Source organism: Nerophis ophidion, linkage group LG08 (genome assembly GCF_033978795.1).
Source record: "Nerophis ophidion isolate RoL-2023_Sa linkage group LG08, RoL_Noph_v1.0, whole genome shotgun sequence".
NCBI classification, from domain to species: Eukaryota; Metazoa; Chordata; class Actinopteri; order Syngnathiformes; family Syngnathidae; genus Nerophis; species Nerophis ophidion.
In genome coordinates, this window is record NC_084618.1 from 912,199 (window position 1) to 919,340 (window position 7,142).

The 7,142-nt window shown below is 47.5% G+C and overlaps 1 pseudogene; it reads right to left on the reverse strand.

The window, feature by feature from the left end:
- The window catches only part of LOC133557162 (sarcosine dehydrogenase, mitochondrial-like), an 11,655-nt pseudogene extending 4,513 nt beyond the window's left edge, over window positions 1–7,142 (reverse strand).

Genomic DNA, 7,142 nt, shown 5'->3' on the forward strand with positions numbered 1-7,142 from the left:
AGCTAACATAGGTGTAAGGTGTGGCATGAGTTTAAAGAAATGCTAGTTAGCCAGCATAAAGGTATTAGCATGTTTATATTAGCATGCCTGGAGAGGACAAACTGTAAGAGTTTTAAGCAATACTAGTCAGCGAGTAGCGAGCATGCAGTACCTGCAGTGTGCCAGGTGGTCCCGGCGGTCAGGCGGTCTCTCTCCAGCAGGACCACGTCGGTCAGGCCCATCTTGGCCAGGTGGTAGAGGGTCTGACAGCCCAGGCTGCCTCCTCCGATCACCACCACCTGGGAACTCCTGGGGGTCACAGCAGTCTTCAGCAGGTCTGAGGAGGACTGGGGATGATGCCCACCTACCTGGGTAAGGGTCTAGTGGGCCCAGACACACTGCCAGGGTCAGACTGGGGATGATGCCCACCTACCTGGGTAAGGGTCTACTGGGCCCAGACACACTGCCAGGGTCAGACTGGGGATGATGCCCACCTACCTGGGTAAGGGTCTAGTGGGCCCCGACACACTGCCAGGGTCAGACTGGGGATGATGCCCACCTACCTGGGTAAGGGTCTAGTGGGCCCAGACACACTGCCAGGGTCAGAATGGGGATGATGCCCACCTACCTGGGTAAGGGTCTAGTGGGCCCCGACACACTGCCAGGGTCAGACTGGGGATGATGCCCACCTACCTGGGTAAGGGTCTAGTGGGCCCAGACACACTGCCAGGGTCAGACTGGGGATGATGCCCACCTACCTGGGTAAGGGTCTAGTGGGCCCAGACACACTGCCAGGGTCAGACTGGGGATGATGCCCACCTACCTGGGTAAGGGTCTAGTGGGCCCAGACACACTGCCAGGGTCAGACTGGGGATGATGCCCACCTACCTGGGTAAGGGTCTAGTGGGCCCAGACACACTGCCAGGGTCAGACTGGGGATGATGCCCACCTACCTGGGTAAGGGTCTAGTGGGCCCCGACACACTGCCAGGGTCAGACTGGGGATGATGCCCACCTACCTGGGTAAGGGTCTAGTGGGCCCAGACACACTGCCAGGGTCAGACTGGGGATGATGCCCACCTACCTGGGTAAGGGTCTAGTGGGCCCCGACACACTGCCAGGGTCAGACTGGGGATGATGCCCACCTACCTGGGTAAGGGTCTAGTGGGCCCAGACACACTGCCAGGGTCGGACTGGGGATGATGCCCACCTACCTGGGTAAGGGTCTAGTGGGCCCAGACACACTGCCAGGGTCAGACTGGGGATGATGCCCACCTACCTGGGTAAGGGTCTTTTGGGCCCAGACACACTGCCAGGGTCAGACTGGGGATGATGCCCACCTACCTGGGTAAGGGTCTAGTGCGCCCCGACACACTGCCAGGGTCAGAATGGGGATGATGCCCACCTACCTGGGCAGGGGTCTAGTGGGCCCCAACACACTGCCAGGGTCAGACTGGGGATGATGCCCACCTACCTGGGTAAGGGTCTAGTGGGCCCAGACACACTGCCAGGGTCAGACTGGGGATGATGCCCACCTACCTGGGTAAGGGTCTAGTGGGCCCAGACACACTGCCAGGGTCAGACTGGGGATGATGCCCACCTACCTGGGTAAGGGTCTAGTGGGCCCAGACACACTGCCAGGGTCAGACTGGGGATGATGCCCACCTACCTGGGCAAGGGTCTAGTGCGCCCCGACACACTGCCAGGGTCAGACTGGGGATGATGCCCACCTACCTGGGTAAGGGTCTAGTGGGCCCAGACACACTGCCAGGGTCAGAATGGGGATGATGCCCACCTACCCGGGTAAGGGTCTAGTGGGCCCAGACACACTGCCAGGGTCAGACTGTGGATGATGCCCACCTACCTGGGTAAGGGTCTTTTGGGCCCAGACACACTGCCAGGGTCGGACTGGGGATGATGCCCACCTACCTGGGTAAGGGTCTAGTGCGCCCCGACACACTGCCAGGGTCAGAATGGGGATGATGCCCACCTACCTGGGCAGGGGTCTAGTGGGCCCCAATACACTGCCAGGGTCAGACTGGGGATGATGCCCACCTACCTGGGTAAGGGTCTAGTGGGCCCAGACACACTGCCATGGTCAGACTGGGGATGATGCCCACCTACCTGGGCAGGGGTCTAGTGGGCCCAGACACACTGCCAGGGTCAGACTGGGGATGATGCCCACCTACCTGGGTAAGGGTCTAGTGGGCCCAGACACACTGCCAGGGTCAGACTGGGGATGATGCCCACCTACCTGGGTAAGGGTCTAGTGCGCCCCGACACACTGCCAGGGTCAGACTGGGGATGATGCCCACCTACCTGGGTAAGGGTCTAGTGGGCCCAGACACACTGCCAGGGTCAGAATGGGGATGATGCCCACCTACCTGGGTAAGGGTCTAGTGGGCCCAGACACACTGCCAGGGTCAGACTGGGGATAATGCCCACCTACCTGGGCAGGGGTCTAGTGGGCCCAGACACACTGCCAGGGTCAGACTGGGGATGATGCCCACCTACCTGGGTAAGGGTCTAGTGGGCCCAGACACACTGCCAGGGTCAGACTGGGGATGATGCCCACCTACCTGGGTAAGGGTCTAGTGGGCCCAGACACACTGCCAGGGTCAGACTGGGGATGATGCCCACCTACCTGGGTAAGGGTCTAGTGGGCCCAGACACACTGCCAGGGTCAGACTGGGGATGATGCCCACCTACCTGGGTAAGGGTCTAGTGGGCCCCGACACACTGCCAGGGTCAGACTGGGGATGATGCCCACCTACCTGGGTAAGGGTCTAGTGGGCCCAGACACACTGCCAGGGTCAGACTGGGGATGATGCCCACCTACCTGGGTAAGGGTCTAGTGGGCCCAGACACACTGCCAGGGTCAGACCGGGGATGATGCCCACCTACCTGGGTAAGGGTCTAGTGGGCCCAGACACACTGCCAGGGTCAGACTGGAGATGATGCCCACCTACCTGGGTAAGGGTCTAGTGGGCCCAGACACACTGCCAGGGTCAGACTGGGGATGATGCCCACTTACCTGGGTAAGGGTCTAGTGGGCCCAGACACACTGCCAGGGTCAGACTGGGGATGATGCCCACCTACCTGGGTAAGGGTCTAGTGGGCCCAGACACACTGCCAGTGTCAGACTGGGGATGATGCCCACCTACCTGGGTAAGGGTCTAGTGGGCCCAGACACACTGCCAGGGTCAGACTGGGGATGATGCCCACTTACCTGGGTAAGGGTCTAGTGGGCCCAGACACACTGCCAGAGTCCTGCTTCAGTGTCTTCTCATAAGGAACGTTCTTCTCGCTGCTCAGCTCGGAGCTGTAGTTCACACCACTGATGCGCCACGGCCGGGCGGCGAGCGGGCGGCGTGTCGCTGACGCCAGGCGCTGGACGACACACCCCAGGAAGGCCATGGCTCCTTGGAAGGATGCAAAAAAACATGTTTGGGGGTCACATTCTAAATCTGCATGCTGACTCAGCATACATCAAAGTATAACCTTAGCCATTTTACACCTTATGGCAACATTTGAAGAAAGAGAACTGCACTTTTACTCATACACACCTTCACAATAATATACACACTGCAACTATTATACATTCATACATATACATATATATATATATATATATATATATATATATATATATATATATATATATATATATACATATACATATATATATATATATATATACATATACATATATATATATATATATACATATACATAAACATATATATATATATATACATATACATAAACATATATATATATATATACATATACATAAACATATATATATATATATATATATATATATAAATATATATATATATATATATACATAAACATATACATAAACATATACACAAACATACATATATATATATATATATATATATATACATAAACATATACATATACATATATATATATATATATATATACATATACATATATATATATATACATATACATAAACATATATATATATATATATATGTATATATATATATATATATATATATACATAAACATATACATAAACATATACACAAACATACATATATATATATATATATACATAAACATATACATCCATCCATTTTCTACCGCTTATTCCCTTTCGGGGTTGCGGGGGGCGCTGGCGCCTATCTCAGCTACAATCGGGCGGAAGGCAGGGTACACCCTGGACAAGTCGCCACCTCATCGCAGGGCCAACACAGATAGACAGACAACATTCACACTCACATTCACACACTAGGGCCAATTTAGTGTTGCCAATCAACCTATCCCCAGGTGCATGTCTTTGGAACATATACATATATATATATATATATATATATATACATTAACATATACATAAACAGATATTCTTTCCTTAACACGGATCAATCGTCCTGTCCCCTTAGCAGAAAAACAGCCCCAAAGCATGATGTTTCCACCCCCATGCTTCACAGTAGGTATGGTGTTCTTGGGATGCAACTCAGTATTCTTCTTCCTCCAAACACCACCAGTTGAGTTTATACCAAAATGGATACATGGATGATACAGCAGAGGATTGGGAGAATGTCATGTGGTCAGATGAAACCAAAATAGAACTTTTTGCTATAAATGTAACAATTAAAATGTAACAAATCATGGATTTTGATAACTTAGAAGTATGCTAACTCCTTTCTATGTATTAATGCTTACATTAGCATGCTAATATTTTTGCAAATTGTATTCCTTTAAACTTAAAAATCACGGCTTTTGATACTTGGTGCCGTCTTAAAAGTATGCCACTTTCTTCCATGTTATCATGCTAACGTTAGCTAGCTAACAGTTTACACGAGCATTTATGCAAATTATATTTCTTTAAAAAACTAATGATTATGGTACTTGTCACCATTTTTGAAGTATGCTAACTTTTTCTATGTTAACATGCTAATACTTGTATGCTAACATTTAATGCTCGCATTTTTACAAATTAAAAAAAATGTTTCTGGATGACGTTCTGACAATAAATTGTCAGAATATCATAGAAGTATTAAAACTTATACGTAAGAATGCTAACATTAGAATTTTTACCTTAACATGCTAACGTTAGAATTTTTACCTTGGCATGCTAACATTTTATGCGAGATATTTTTACCAATCGTATTGGTTTTAACCTAAATACCACCGCCTTTAATACTTGGCACTATCGTAAAAGTGCGCTAACATTTTCAATGTTATCATGCTAACAATAGCATGCTAACATTTTTACAAATTTAAAAAACAATCCTGGATGACATTCTGACAATAAAATTGCATTTGTGTACAAATATTAGGGTCTTTTCCTCAGATAATTTGCATGATGTAAGCGAGTAATCACCTGTGGGTCATTCTAAATAAGCCAGATTCCAAAATGTAAATATGATTTATTTTTTAATTCCAAATTCAAATAAATAATCTGACAGCCCTACTTGAGATACTTGACACCAGCCTAGAAGTATGATAACATTAGCATGTAAACATGCTAATGTTATCAAGCTAACATTTTTGCAAATATTATTTGCTTAAACCTAAAAATCATGGCATTTGATACTTGGCACCATCTTAAAAGTATATTTTGTCATATGTAAGCATGCTAACGTTAGCATTTTACGTTAGCATGTTCACGTTTCATGCTAGCAGTTTTACAAATTGTATTTGTTTAAACCTAAAAATCATGGCATTGGATACTTGGCACCATCTTAGAAGTATGCCAACATTTTCAATGTTATCATGCTAAAATTAGCATCAATCAATCAATGTTTATTTATATAGCCCCAAATCACAAATGTCTCAAAGGACTGTACAAATCATTACGACTACAACATCCTGATAATCCATCCATCCATCTTTCTACCGCTTGTCCCTTTCGGGGTGGTGGGGGTGCTGGAGCCTATCCCAGCAGCATGACAATCCAAATTGTAAAACCTGATTAATTCATACTTGCCAAACCTACCAGATTTTCCGGGAGACTCCCGAAATTCAGCCTATCTCCTAAAAAACCTCCCGGGACAAATTTTCTCCCTGAAATTCAGGCGGAGCTGGAGGCCACGCCCCCTCCAGCTCCACGCGGACCTGAGTGAGGACAGCCTGTTTTCCCGTCCGCTTTCCCACAATATAAATAGCATGTCTGCCTAATGACGTTATAACTGTAGAATGATGGAGGGCGAGTTCTTGGTGTCTTATGTGGGTTTATTGTTAGGCACTTTCATTCATGTCCTCCCAGCCCGGTAACAACACACAACAACAGCAGTCACCTTTTCGTCTACCGTGAAACAGTTGTCTGTCGTAAACCGCAATGTTGTGACACTCTTAAACAGGACAATACTGCCATCTACTACACATGCATATGGTCAGCAAAATAGTGACAGAGAATAGAACAAGGATGGACAATTCAACCCTTAACTCAACAATGAGTAGATAAGTGTTATGTGTGTGTGTGTATATATATATGAAATCATTGACTCTTAACCACGCCCCTCGAAATGGGCAGTGTCAAGGTTGGCGACTATGGCTGAGTTTGACAGGCCTGACTGTAATATGTGCTGAGGCGACTAAGCATGACGTCATTGTAAGGCCATGCAAAGTTGGACAACAAATGAGGGACATGAAGTCTAACAATTTTATTTGGCTGCTGCAAGAAACACACGTCTGCTTGAAATATCTCCAGCTGCAGGTGGTTGCTGCAGAATATGGCGCGTGTGCAGGTAAGTTTTATAGCTGAGTCAGCAGCTTTGAAGAAAAGGTGAACTTTGACCTGGGTGCACTTTGACAAAGTGTCTGTTTAAAGCCGCTTTTAGGCTGCTTGCTGATCATTACAGCAACACCACATTACTTCTTCTTCGGCGACCTGGCAAGTTTCAAAGTGGACTTTTGAAAGAGGAAAGTCTTCTAGAAGCAGACAAAACAGCTGTGTGCTAGTTAGCTAGTTAGCCAGCCAGCTAGCAGCGACAATCACACTTTTCAAGACAAACAAACAAGCTTCTTGCTGTCTTTCACTCGCACTTACGCTCGCTTCCTTGCTTCCTTGCTTCCTTGCTTCCGAGAACTTCCCGCGTGTTTGCCGGCAAAGAAGAGAAGACGCTGGTCGCTAAACTTCAACACGTTGACAAGAGAGAGAGAGAGAGAGAGAGAGAGAGAGAG